The sequence below is a fragment of the Centropristis striata genome, chromosome 10, assembly GCF_030273125.1.
Source record: "Centropristis striata isolate RG_2023a ecotype Rhode Island chromosome 10, C.striata_1.0, whole genome shotgun sequence".
Classification (NCBI taxonomy): Eukaryota; Metazoa; Chordata; class Actinopteri; order Perciformes; family Serranidae; genus Centropristis; species Centropristis striata.
Genome location: NC_081526.1, coordinates 10,113,530 through 10,128,799, shown reverse-complemented (window position 1 = coordinate 10,128,799; position 15,270 = coordinate 10,113,530). Strand labels below are relative to the sequence as shown.

Sequence of the window (15,270 nt, the reverse complement as noted above, 5' to 3'; positions counted from 1 at the left end):
GCATTCGAGGCCACTTGACTCAAATTTATACTGATCTTTTATTTATACCCAGAAAAAATGGCAGATAAGAAACATAAGTGTTCTTGATATTGTGTTTTGTCATATCTAGCAGCCAAAGATTGAAATCCTGCGAAACAATTTTCTGTAGAAATGAAAGAGCGTGCCCTTCTGAACCCTGGAGGAAAATAACCCCGCGGTGCGAAGCAGAATATGAAACAGAGGCAGAGAATAAGTAAAATAGACAAGTGCACCAGGCTTGTCACTTTTCCATTTGCTGCCCCCGAGTGTGAGCACTTCAAAATTCTCCTCATCTCAGCGAAGACCTTCATCGTTATGCTCTATCTACTGTACTGAATACGAAAAAAGTACCATATCAGACAAAGGTAATAAAGAAGGGAGTTTTTAAACATTTACCATGTTTCTGTCCATCAGGAAGTAGAATGCAACAGGAAGAACAACAACACCATAAATATACAGCACAAGCCACTGTGCATTGGAGGCGATGTGGAAAATGCTGAGATGAGTGTCACAGAAGCAGTTTAACATGGTTGTGATATCAGACATCACCATTGGCTCTTGACAACAGCATCATTACACAGTAATAAGAGCACAATCTCCTTCAGAGAAGCATTAAAATCAAATTAGATTATACAAGAGCTTGGCTTGATGAGCTGCGAGGGGCGATGCTTCCCGAGCAGTGGATCTCTGGTTATTACAGGGGCTCTTTAGCTGCTCGGGCTTGAATTGCCACTTGACAAAGTTGAGCAGCTTTTCACAAAAGGTCATCAGCTTCCAAGAAATTAGTTTTTAAAATTCAAGTCATTTGAAACCCTACACACCCAGATGGATGGCGTTCCATTTTTCCCTCCCCGCATTCAATCTGTCAAATCACGAATGCATGCCGCTGAATACATGATGCCAGCAATAAACCACTGTGCTGTAGTTTATACCAGAGTGACATTCAGGGATCAGAGAGCATTGTCATTCTCTGTCCTATCTTGAACTCATTACACCACTGAGCGATGACATCTGTTTGAGCACTCATACAGTCTGACAATTATTACTGCAAACAATCCACTGGTGTACCTTAATTAAATAATAAACTAGAAAGACAAATGCATGAATCGGAGTATTAAAAAACTTAAAATGGAGGTGCTTGCACATAGCTTGCAACATAGTGTAATTCATTAGGTTGTTTGTGCTTTTAATGTTCCTGTGCATACGTAATTCTTGTGCTTGACAATTGATATATTGATCAATTTTATATAGTGTCAGCATGGAACATGCCCTCAAAATCAATAACATAAAAGCAAGGTTAACTAAATTTACATGTAGTGTCATATGCAGGATAATAATTCAATTATAGCGCAAAATCAAAGCACACTTCTTTCTCCGTGTTTTCTTGCTGTTTTACCAAAGTAATGCATATTTCTGCGCTTGAAAAAGCATCAAAAACAGGATAGGGAAGAAATGGAAGGCCAAGACAACACACCCCTGCTACTACCTCATGTGGAAATCATACAAAGCATCCTGCAGGCAGCAGGTTCATTTTATAGCTTCATCTATTACCACACTGTCATTGTTAATTGTCTTCTTTTTACCTCTGCAGGATTCTCCAAATTGGTCCTATCGAATGTGACAGGAGGAAGAGCATTAAGCATCTGACAAGATGATATCTAAGTTCAATTTCCTACTCCTCACCTGATTTATACCTGCAGCAGATCATTTTCCTTTCTGTCATAAAGACCTCTATAAATCAGTGGTGCTTATGGAAGCACTACAGAACAGGGTCTCTGGATTTGTATCCCCTGTGTTTGCTATTAGGAAGCCATTACAGCCACATTTTCCTCCTTCAAACAAAAATGATCAAATCTAATACTGGCAAGATTAGAGAGATAAAGAGAGAAAGCGCTGGCAGAGCTGTTCAACACAGTCTCCTATCTAAACAATATGCTCTAAACTCAATAAAAACAGGGCTTTTTGCTGGTGACACCATTATCCATCTGTTTGGACAAAATTGCTGTATCATGGTATAAATCTGCGATACAAGTGACATATCCTCTAAAATAAAAGGGAACATTAACTGCTCTATCTTCTAGAGGCCATGGGACTAGCTGGCTATAAGCTCAGTCAAGTGTGATGGCAGTTATACTGTGTTTTACTAGACTGCAGACAATTATACTTTGCTCCTCTCCCCTAAGAAGACAAACTGCCATGGCTTCAGCTGAAATGATTTCAAATAGATTTTCCAAAATGTCTGTCGCCAGATTGCTTCCATACATTATTTCACTTAAATGGAGAGAAAAAAAGAGGGAGCAAATCCACAAATCAATCACAACAGCCCACTTTACCAGATGGAAAGACGAGAGCTTTCAGTGTATGTGTGTGTATGTGTGTGTGTGTGTGTGTGTGTGTGTGTGTGTGTGTGTGTGTGTGTTTGTGCTGAAGACCTGCAGAGAAGGACAGTTATAGGATGTGCACAGTCGTGTCTCTGCTATATGTGTCTCACTCATGTTGAAGGATGACATAGTGTGTCTACTTTCAGTGGTGAGCTGGCAGCGCTGTAAAAGTGGAATAATGCATGATGAACTGACCTGCTGACTTCTGGCGAGTTCGACAACTAGTTCATTCAACCGATCATGTGTAATCCATTAAGAGGAAAGGGACATACAGTTATTTCACACGTGACAGGCACACACTGCTATACAATACTGTACAAAGCTATAGCTGAAAGTGTTGCATAATTTGCTAGTATTGCTTTGTAACAGAGGAACATGCAAAGGATAAGATAAGAGAATGTATGATAAGATAAGGTAGTGACAAACAAGAGGAGAAGTCTAAAAATTGGACTCTGATCATTGACTTTTAAAAATAACACTTTCAAGTGTGGCAGGTGGAAATATGATTACATGCTTTAAAATTTTCTATAAAGCTTGATATGTTTATCAAAATGTATTACATTTGCCGATAAATACAAGTAAAACATCTGATTCAACATCTAGTTAAACAAGCATATTTTACATGTATTTGTGCATTGTACTTCCACATCCACATAGAGACAAACCAAAGCAGATAAAAATTGATAATATGACATAATAACCAGTTTATGAGAATAACATATTATTGTAAACGTTTTCAAAATGATAATAAAACATGATAGTATATTATTGTAAATGTTAAATAATTAAGATAGTAAGATAGATAATAAGAGTATATTACATGATAATAGGTTATTGTACAAGGTTAAATAATAATAATATAACATAACAATATGTGATTGTACATATTGTACAAGGTTAATGATAATATAACATAATATGTTTTTGTACAAGGTTCAATAATGAAAATATAACATAATAATATGTTTTTGTACAAGGTTCAATAATGAAAATATAACATAATAATATGTTTTTGTACAAGGTTAAATAATGATAATATAACATAGTAATATGTTATTGTACAAGGTTAAATAATGATAATATAACATAATAATATGTTATTGTACAATGTTAAACAAATAAAATATAACATAATATGTTATTATTCACGGTTAAATAATGTTAATATAACATAATAATATGTTATTGTACAAGGTTAAATAATGATAATGTAACATAATAATATATTATTGTAACCTTTTTGGACAAACATTGCAGGACTTAGAATCAGCCAATAGGAACGCTGGATTTCCGTCAGCGTTACATCCAATCAGAGCTCGACTTTCTACCCAGAGCGAAGGTAACTTTTAAGTGTAAAGTTAAAGTTAGCTCAATGTCAAACGTTAGCGTTATGTAAGCTAGTTAACTTAAATGACTTTAATTTAAGTTTAGCTAACACCACAATTAATTATTATTACACAGCTTAGTTTGTGGTCCGGTTAAAGGGAGACTAAGGTTCCATTGGAGAAAAGAAAGCGTGTTTTAAAATAACTCGCCAGAAAATGCTAACGCTACCTAGTTAGCTAAGCTAGCTCAGCACCGACCTACGTGGACACACCTTGAACGGTAACTCAGGTGAAGTTAACTGAAGTTGTACCCCATGTGGTTGATGTTTTCCTGGTACATTTACTAAGGTAGTGCCCACTGTTCTTCAGTACAGTTATGAGATACTTTTACTTTATTAGTGTATTTCTACTTTATGCTATTCGACTAAACATTTTGAAGAGAAATATTGTACTTTTAACTTCACAAACTTAGATTAATTTAAGAGTTATAGTTTCTTTTCAAAACAAGATTTTATACACAATCTTGATGAACAATTTAGAAAACATGATCAATTTATTTTATACATCCTGATTGTAACATATTAAGTATACAAACAAAGTAGTGTTAGTTAAAATAATCTCCATCTTGACTAATGACACTATTAATTACCTCTTCAAGGGAAAGTTCACCCCCTAATCAAAAACATGTTTTTTTCTCTTACTTGTTGTGATACTTTTAAATGTAGACTGTTTTGGTCTGAGTTGTCAAGTGTTAGAGATATCAGCCGTAGAGATATCCGCCTTCTGTTGAATAAAATGAAACTAGATGGTACTTTGCTTGTAGTGCTCAAAGTGTCAAAAATACATTTAAAATACTCTGCAGAAATCATGACCCAGTTACTCAAGATATCACACCAACAGTCATGATTAATATATTATTAACATTTACGTTATAACATTGACCGTCACCAGTGTATTTTAATATGGATGTGCTTTTACTTTTCAATGCAGGACACTTAATGGAGTATTTTTACAGTGCTGCATTGCTACTTTTATTTGAGTAAATCATTTGAACACTTCTTCCACCAACGCATATAATCTTTTTCTAAGTATAGGAGCAGCGGCCAGGGGACCAACTCCAGTTCCAAGGCCAGTACCTCCATCAACGGCAATGGCAGAAGTAAGTAAACACAGATTTCTTAAAGCAATTTTATGTTTGTTGCCAAAGTTATCACCATGACTTTATGCAATCTATTCAGCCGTTTCCTATGCAAATATAGCTTGTGGTCCTATAAATAATGTGCACTACAGGCAAAGCTTGTGAAGAGGCACCAGATGGAGACTATGATTAGACTGTAGACTGTATATAGGCTTCAGACAGATATTAGCATCACATGAAAAAATGAAGCCCCCCGCCCCATTCATTGCATAAGGCCACTGGTTTGATGCAGCAGATGTGTCCAGGCAGTACAAGGTGTGATTTGGCAGTGTTCTGCATTGGTCAATCAAATGTGTGCAAGTTCTGTTCTGCTCTTTGCCTGTTTCTCGTGAGAATTGTTGAGATGGAGGATAAAAGGAATTTATTCATCATTACATTTCAGAGTTTTATAATCCTACTTACAACTGTAGGATTACTAAATGTAAACATTAATGTTTTGGTGTCTGATTAACCTTCAAACTCATGGATTTTTTTCTTGATTGTATTTTACCCTCTGTCCAGTACCTTAAGCAGCGCAGTCACCACATTTTGCAATTTTTAATGCAGTGCTGAGATTGGCCTGAATGCACACTAAAACAGCCTGCTTTAAAGTGTGCCTGATGAATTCAGTTAAAGAATAGTAGCCTACTCATTTAGCTTGGCACCCCACTGATCCAGAGAACAGCAACTGCACACGGAGCGAGTCCCCCTCAATATCAAATATGCTTGGTATGAGGTATTTTGGTAGCTGATTGTGTCACTCAGTAAACACAATTTTAGCAGTGTACAGCAGATTAAATGTAATTCTGCCTGCTTACTTTAATGGTGCTGCTAGTTTTATCTGTTTTTTTTTTAGGTTTGCTCATTTCTCTAGTTTTGCTTGTGCTCTCTCTCTCTCCTTAGTTCCATTCAGTTCCCAATTCAGTTAATTTCAAATACCATGTCCATCGCCCAGGTGGCAGTTTCAAGCAAGCTGGTTCAGAAATCATAAATCAAGATCATCCATTCATACACATAACAATGTACAACACATTATGTTATGTAACAATAAAAGTATAATAAAAGACAAAAGTGAGCAAACCACAGCTGTAAACTGTCCTAATACTAGAAAGACATGTCAAAAAATCCTAGTGCATTAATCAATAGAGTAAACTGACCCTCCCTTTTCCTTTGGCTGTTCAAACCAAGCTTTTCTTTTAAATACAGGCAATATAACTTCCATTCCTCATTTTTCATTTAAAGAGATTATAGTTCACAAAATTATAAAAAATGGAACATTTACTTTATATTTACATGATTCATGTGATAATTTCTAATTAAAATAAGCCTGCATATTTTGTAATTCAGTTTTATTGACGCCTGGTGTTGCACACATAATTTCACATTAGTATGAAACACTACAGTACATAATTTAGTATGTAATGTTTACTTTTTAGGATTATATTTTGGATTTGGGACAAAAGGCCCAATCGAGGCACTCTGCCATTGACTCTGTGACCCCGAAAAGAACAACAAAAAAGTGTATAAAGTACATGAATGAAACAACAACAAAGCTGCTGTTCTATACAAAATGTGAAAGACAAAAACAATGTATAGGTGTTAAATAAACCAATATGCCCAAACAAAACAGACTTAAATCTGAATAGAAACTATTCAAACAGGTGTATATATCTCAATCTTAATGACATGTAACCTGACACAAGCCATGTAGCATATGTGCCATGATGTCACAACAAGTAATGTTATACTTAATTAAAAGACCTGCAATCCAGTATTGTCTTTCAACCCATAAAGAAGCAGTCACACACGTTAAGACACTGCTGCAATTCAGCATTATAGTCATGCACATTTATTACGTTTACTCTGGATGGCAAACACCCATGCATGACTCAATCCATCTCTGTTTTGTGCAGATAGAGTTGGATGTGAGATGAATATATGCAACAACAAAAAAAAACCTGCCACAAATGTGCAAAAATTTGTGCTGAATTGAAACAACGGATAAATTAAAGAGCTGCTTCACTGATTTCCATTTTCTAAATGAAAGAATTATAGTCTCTCATGGTTCTTTATCATCATTTTGGCATTCTAGTTTGTCTCCTCCATAATGTGTCTATTTTATTGTAACATCTGAATGAAGATGTACAATAATCTACCTTCATTTGAACAATCTGTGTCTGACCCATGGTTATTGCAAAGATACCTTAACTGAATAGAACGTTGAGAAGAATTAGGTTAACACAGCACAATTACACTGATGGGAAGATTCAAGAGCCTCTACATACTGAATATGTATATAAATTAGGAAAACCTGCAGTGATGGAGAAAATGCCAAATGCTTTGTTTATGAGATTTATAAGGCTGTGGGAAATGTGATAATATGCATTAAAATTAGCATGTGAAGAGTCATCAATAACTTGCAAATGACAGTACACGAGATTTATTTTCTGTGTGCACACAACGATTCAAAAAACTTAAACAAAAGCAGAATGAATCAAATTCAGAATGAGTGTATATAGTTGTATACAGGGTTATATAGTTGGGGTTGTAATATAAAAGAAAACATGCACTTATTTCCATAACATAATTAATTTTAGTGGACTGTAATCACACTTTTTTTTTAATTACATAGAGCTGTCAAATGCCATCAGGTGATCCACTCTGTGAAACGCATGTCAGGCAGAATCAGGCCTGAATTTTTAATCTCTTCTCAAGACTAACAAGATCTATACAGATACTCTCTCTCTCTCTCTCTCTCTCTCTCTCTCTCTCTCTCTCTCTCTCTCTCTTTACACCAGTGTTTCAGTGTCTCCTTTTCTTTTGTCACCCTGGCTGTAGCTGTATGTTAGGACTGCAACTCTGAACATGTACAGCAGCAGCAAATCCACCACTTGATACTGCACTTTTTAAAACTTTAAGGAGAAATTGCCATTGTACGAGGAAATTTCAGAAACCGTAGAAGTAGTGATTGTGCCCTTGATGTTTGAAAGTGTGATGTTCACCATAACAAAGGTCATTACATTATGTTTAGAGAGTATTTTGGCACTCAGGGTCCTCTTGTAGTGTGAGTAAAATCAAAAAACAAAAACAAAACATCTGGGGATAGAAGGTGGCTGTACAAAGCGTAGAAGACAGCAGTTCAAAACAGCATTTAACAAAATTTAAATACAGTTTTCCAGTGTTTATTACATCGGCAGCAGTATGACAGCCCCCAGACAACATTCATGAAAGTAATTATCTCAATAAAGCCCAGGTACAAAAACAATCCAGTGCCTCTTCTTTGTGGACATTAGCCTGTTGGCACCGCTGTGCTGTGACTGTGCGCCAGATAGTCCTTTACATGGATATTCCCTGTTGCCAGCCATAATTAATTGCTTTACAGTCTTCGAGGCCATAATGCTCATCAGTTATTAATTAGAAATTCATTTCACTGAATAAATAATGCTCATGATTGATGATGAAACTTGTAATTAGGTTCTTGGAGTAATGCACAGGGGAGAAAGCCTTTACACTTGAAACCAGGCTATTAAATACTGCTCATTTAAGGGACCGCTATACCTCTTGTCATAAACCCGGGCTGCCACGGCAGCATCTGGATTCAGGGAGCAGGAGCATAAGTTGTTATTCACATAGGTTATGTTAGACTACCTGCTTCAACAACAACTCATGATCCTTTATGCTACTTAGCTCTTTTGTTCTAGAAAACTAAGCCATTCATTCCCAAAGCGTCAGGTTCGAGCAGCAATGACCTGTTAATCAAGTTCAAAACGACAGCCTACAGTGTTTTCAAGAAAGGCAAAACAGATTAGGGTATTACTAATCTGTGTCCTTTCAAACATATATCGTGGTTGCTATGTTACAAAAATCTCATGGGTCCTTCCAGGCATCATATAGCCTACAGTGTTTTTAAATGACGAGAGAGAACTGTGAAAACTCGAGCCATCTATGGCTCACTATTGATTTTACACAGAAGACCCAACCATTGTTGATAGCCTTTTTGATATATTTTCTTGCAACCACCAGTCCCTTTGGAGTTTTGTGGAAAATAAACCAGTCAATATACACCTATTAGGATTTCTTGATCTGAGCCCATAAACCTATGGTGTGCAGTGTTTCCGATGCTCATTGCATCATAACAGCAGAGAGACCAAAAGCTATTACTTTCAGAGGATGAATGATCAACAATTTAATGGCTGTCTGTTATATTCTACTTTTAGGCCAATTAACATGATTGACCAGCAGTGAGAGGAAGGTGTGCAATGACGCCCCTTTAACAAAAAAAACAGCAGCTGATGATGGTGTAGCCTCATCAAGCAATAATGCTACTACTGGTCCTTTTCACCTGTCATCACGGGTGGGAGTGAGCAATGGTAACCCTCCTTCACTCCTCCTCCCTTTTGCTAACCAGTATCTGCCCTATTAGCAATTTATAATGGAGATCAAGAAGTAGTCAGTGGAGAATGAAGACAACTGTCTGCACCCATTCCTAATTGGCTTTATGTTCTCTTTCTGATAAATGGTTCGCATCTACTATAGAGTCCTGTGGATTTTATTGCCCTAATAGGACTCAGTAACTGGATTTACTAACAGATAGCGGGTCAAAAAGGACATAGAGAGCAAAAATGTTAATTAATATCAATAATGGCCAATTATTAGTTTGACAGAGGGATCCAAGCTAGCTGTGTGCTCTAATGACTCCGAGCTAACTTGAAGGGAAACACTGGCGAATTAGCATAACTGTGTATGCACACTCCATGGAGGTGCCCAGCAAACATCTGTTATGTTAGAAATTCAAATAGAATTCCTATTAGTAACCCTAGCTGTGGTTGCATAATCAGTCATTCTTCTCTGGCCATTTTGGAGGCACTAACAATGCCCCTGTGACTGGTGGAACTCCTCCCTTTGGGCTTTCCAATCAAATTTGGCCCCATGTGGACCAGGTCCTAACAACAGACGAGGCAATGTGGACTTCTGAGGGGAGCTTTGTGCTCTGACAGGAGCTCAATCTATTCACCCATGACACATGACTGAAGAAAGGAAAACTGTTATTTCTGAATATAGCAGATACAAGTTAAGGAATTAATGTTGAAATGTAGCTCTCTGACCTGCTGGGATAAAGCTACTTATTTTCCTGCCCCCTTTTGTGCTTTTATGTGTTTTGCAAAGGCATTGAATTGTTTGCAAGTTGGATTTCTGCCATGAATTGTACTTCAATATTGAATAAATACATAGTATGAAAGAAGATGGTAAACAGAGATTTATTAATTCATACTGAGGTCATCTGAAGAAAGCGGCATCTGTAGGATATTGAAAACAGAAAATATACTGCTAAGTAATTGATTTTCTATTTGGAGCAAATAATGTTAGTTGTCTGTGCCTTATGGGAATTGCTGCATACTACTGTATGGAGGCTAGCGGGCATCTCGCTCTTTCTTTGTAATCAATGGCTGCTGTTATACAGAATAAATGCACTCAAAGACAAAAATCATCAACATCCAAGATCCATCCTTAAAATATGTATATGATGACGTAAAACAGCAAAACAAAATCCAATTCTCCTGCAGACATTATTGAGTTGGCTTATATGGCTGCTGAGCTGAGCTTAGTTCTCCTCACTGACACTGATGTGCAGAAAAATGTTGGGATAATGAGGGCTGGACTTTTCCATGGGTCTTATTCTTCTCTCCGTCACCTCAGTAATACAGTTCAATAGCATTGTTAAGTTTTTGAAAATTAGTAACACATCTAAAACATATTTTATATTCCTGGAATTACAGTGTGCACACTGTTAAATGCAGTGATTGTGAAAGTGGAGTCCGTTGCACTATGTCAGAGGGTCCATGATTCAGTTAAATGATCATGATAATAAAAATGATTTGATATATTTTATTTAAAAAAAGGCCTCATGGTTCAACAAATTATATTTGAATGTTTAAATCTAGGGAATACTTTACTTATATCTAATATCTTTCCAATACATTTCTGAAGACTATATACATTTAAAAAAATAGGCTATGTCCTATTATTGCAATGGAGGGAGGTTCCTGGTTTATTCTCTATCTTGAAAGGGTTCCTTGGCTGAAAAAGAAAGAAAGAGAACCTCTGGTTTAATGCCACATTTATCACTGTAAGATAGCAATTATTCAATGTCTAAGTTACTCCTCAATTAATCAAAAACACCATTTGTTTTTCTAGACCAAGATTTGACTTTTTCTAGTGACTTCAGCACAACACAATTCACATGGTTTACCTGCTGTACATTGTAGTTTGCCTGCTGCTCCCCTTGACATTTATTATGAGCTTATTTTGTCCTTAAGTATGTGTTCTACCATTACTTTTTGTATTTGCCACCCTCAGTGGCAGCTGTATATGTAATAAATTATTAAATCCACATGCAAATACCTTTTGTAAATTGTAGGTATATTTCCATCTAACCTTAAATTCCCAGCCTGCCTTATGAGGATCGGAAACTTCTGTCAGTGTCACTGCATTAATTCTTAAAGTAATATCCCCCATCGCTATCTGCGAAATAGTGTGAGACTGCTGTCATGACTTACAACTCGGTGTGACCTTCTCTGTTATAATCTGAGCATGTAATTCCCTCTAGTGTAATGTCATGTTTGATCAGAGGAGCTACCAGTGTCCTGATCTCAGCAGCGCACAGCAGGAGGTGTGGCGAGTCAAATGGACAACCAGAGGTTCCTCTTAAGGGCAAAACTGACGCTGTCTGCATATTCTGCCCTCACTGTTGGCTTTGTTGGATGGTTTATTATTTTAAATTCTAGAGCCGTCAACAATGTGGCATTTGAAGCAAATAAGTCTCATGGTGATGATCTTTAATTTTGACTAACAAGGAGGAGTTTAAATCCGGTTTTAGTTAGTGTTTTGTAAAAAAGAAAATAAAAATAAATTGCAAACTGTTAAAATCAGCTGCCATATTTTTCTGAGCATTTTTTATTCATTAAAATTTTTTTTTCATATATCTGCATCCGGAATTAATATCTGTTTGTTAATAAAAAAACAACATATGTTTGGTGCACAGTGCTGACTCCAACAGATTTGGGTACAGTATACATGACTGGGCGACTCCATGGTTGTATATATGAAATAGCTTCAGCTTTACGCTCCTCTCCATCCCACGGCCTCCGGTGTATAAATTTAGTTGATGGTTTTCGTTTCTCTTTCTTAATTCATTGCAGTCGGATTCCTCTTTGATGCAGTTCTGTTGTCCCCCAAACAATTGAAGTGGAGACAATGGAGGCATAATGATAGATCCGTGTACCCACCATCTGTAAGAGCAGCTGCTCCCTTGCATCTGTACAATATGCTGGAGCGGGGAGCCTCAGTAATCTGCATAATAAGGAGAGGGCTTATCTCAGTCTAGTTAATAATCACAAGCAATCGATGCACTTCATTCCCTCACTCTTGACTGATGAGAAAAAGCAGCAAAGTTTTGGTATGTTTGCCGTATCCTCAAGATAGGCAGGGGTCACGGCGTAATGCCAAGCTGTTGATTTTGCCTCGAGCTACAGATTTAGTCTGCACTCTATTTCATCTTTTCATGAATACCATAATTACAGCAGGACGCTCTGAGTTATCATACTGCCTCTCTCCTCCTCATTCCCTTATAGAGTTTATAGCCTCTGTAGCAATACTGGAGCTCATATCAGAATTGGCCGTATGACTCAAAGTCTGTGATAAACACATAGCTCGTGTAGCGTTGATAAGAGTCACACCTTATAAGCAATACTCTCAGACTGGCTCCAAGATTGGGCCCGTAAAACACTAAAAAATTCATTGGAAATGTAACCTCCTGTCTGAAACGCCTCTGTGCATGTGGTCATAACACAACTGTAGTAAGTTGTTTTCTACAGGACATCATATCTCAGTTCAAGGAGACATTTAGCTGTGAATTCGGAATAGTTTTTGCTGGCCACACACTTCCTGATTTGTTTGACTTGAGACTTATCAAGCAATTATCATTTTAATTACCAGCCACCTGCTGTGGTTATGAAGTGCAGAAATATGGCCATGAAATTCAATGTTTTTTAATTGGAATGAGCTGTTTATAATGAACTGATTTGACATAAACATTTATGATCATACATCACTGCACAGTCCTTTAAATTCAACTGGAGGGTTTGAAAGTCAATGTTTGGCTTAAATACTTGTTGACAGTCTGGGAGTACACAATCTATCCATTGAATGGCCTTTTTGTGTGTTGTCCATATATGACATAGAACATTTCTTCATGCAATTTAATAAATGCCTCCGGGGTTTGTGAATCAGTATATTATTATTTTCTTAACCAAACCCCCTATTTACTACACTTGGTAATGGCTCCTAAGCAGACACTAAATTGATTAGATAGAAAGTATGCAATAATATTGATCAGCAAAGGCTCCTCTTGGTGTTCTCTTGTTAAATATGCTCATTAAATCCAGTCTATTTAATACTCTGCAGCGTAAAAGTAGAGTAAGCTTTAATTTTTCTCACTCTTTGTTTTTAATACTGTAGGAGCAGTTTCCATCATAGAACCGACTCAGGCAGTTTTATTTATGGTGGAGGTGATCATTTACAATGTCTCAGTCATTATATCCTCTTTGTTTATAATTTAGTTATTGAAATGAAATCACACCTCTTTTATTTACCGAAGCTATATGGATGAACGTATTTTCATATAGCCAGTAATATATGCTGTGCATTAAAAATTTCCAACCACTTCCCATGGTTCCTGAACCTCCTAATTAAGCATGCATGATGTTCCTCTCCCAGCTGCTAGGCTTCTGAAATGCACTTGGCAGGTGTATTGAGCCCCCCCAGTGAGGCCTGAGAATGAAAGAAAGTGGTATACGTAGAAGTGCAGGTGTGACATGTTAGGAGGAGTCCAGGTGCTTATTGAGTTATCAGAGGCAGCCACTGCACGTTTGATTTATCATCTGGGGTTTAGCATCGCCATGTCTGAGCGGCAATATATCAGACAACAAAGTAAAATGTTGAGAAAATTACCCGCTGGAGCGCTGCGGTCGTGATAACTTACATCTAGCACTCCGTCGGATGTAGTGTGGCACGGACTGACACTTCATGTGAAAAATTGACAATGCTTATTGAACGTGTAAAGTGACAACACGCACTAAATCATGAATGCAAAGCCTTTAGCCAAGCCAAAGATTCACCTTGAATTCACCCTTTAAGCGTTATGATTTGTCACTGATTTGTGGTTTATGGTTTGTTTGTCTGCACTTGGATCAAATGGCTAAGTTACTGCAGTGCTACACTGGGACACAGGTCTCATTTAGAGTGCATTAGGACCAATTATAATATGTTTGAACATCTCATAAACCACATCCATTAGAACTAGTCTTCAGGTACTCATCAAACAATGCATGCTCTTTGACACGAATGCCCTGCTTACCTCTGCATTCTTGAGAGCCTTTAACTCAGAATGAGCCAGCCAGTCTCCATGAGCACATAAAAGGTACCCAGATTTATGGGGAGTTTTTTATCCTAGACTCAGGCACCATCTGATAAACAAGCACTGTTTGCTTGAGGCTAAATAATACTCTTTGAGGTCCTGATTTACAATGCTGTGAAGGATCCATTTGTGGTTCAGCTCTGAGGCACGCACCTCTGTGATTGGTCATCCGTAAGCTCAAAATTTGGGCTCAGATCTACAGCTCACGAGCTTGAGGATTTCTAAATGGACAAATGCATAAATGATGGTAGGTTTTTATCAGAGTTAATAGATGAAGAGAAATGAACTTTTCAGAGATGTAAAAGGCTCTTAGATTTAACAAAATCCTCCCCAATTCCCTCTGATTGAAGCTAAAACTGAGGCAGCGTGCAACCAATCTAATATTCCCGGCTTTTAAAAGGGAACTCTTTGGGGTATTGGTCCACTACATGAACTCCTAAGAGATCTGATTAAAGGGAAATCCCTCTATGTTTTACCCTCACCTTCTCGCTAATAAATCAGATGCACATTGCAAATGCCTAAATTCATCTCACATCGCCTTGGTAGACGAAAGAACAAGTTCCCAGTGAAGGGAGTGGTTGCTCAAAAATACTAATTGTACTTTGCCCTTTTTCAGATATCTTATATGCAGTTATTTTTCATATGAGTTGAAATATAGACGGCCTTACTTTGAATAACGACATTTATAACACCTGGCATTTGTTAGCTTGTGAGCTTTCTTGTAATGGTCTTCTGAAAAATAAAAAAGGTGCCTTGTTTTAAGAAGAGAACCATTTTAGCAATAATTAGTGCCTCCTTTCCAATAAGCTTCCTGCAGTAGTCATGTTACTGCAGTGCCATGGTGTTTGGGCATACACTGATTACATTACTTGTGGCAAGTATGTGGCATACAGT

The 15,270-nt window shown here is 37.2% G+C and overlaps 1 long non-coding RNA gene across 1 annotated transcript in view; it reads left to right on the top strand.

The window, feature by feature from the left end:
• Window positions 1-3,814: 3,814 nt before the first annotated feature.
• LOC131979487 (uncharacterized) overlaps window positions 3,815-15,270 on the top strand; it is a 66,864-nt gene continuing 55,408 nt past the window's right edge. Inside the window, exons 1-2 of the long non-coding RNA XR_009395065.1 lie at window positions 3,815-4,004; window positions 4,819-4,883. This is a non-coding gene — a long non-coding RNA (uncharacterized LOC131979487). The remainder of the gene's footprint in view (window positions 4,005-4,818; window positions 4,884-15,270) is intronic.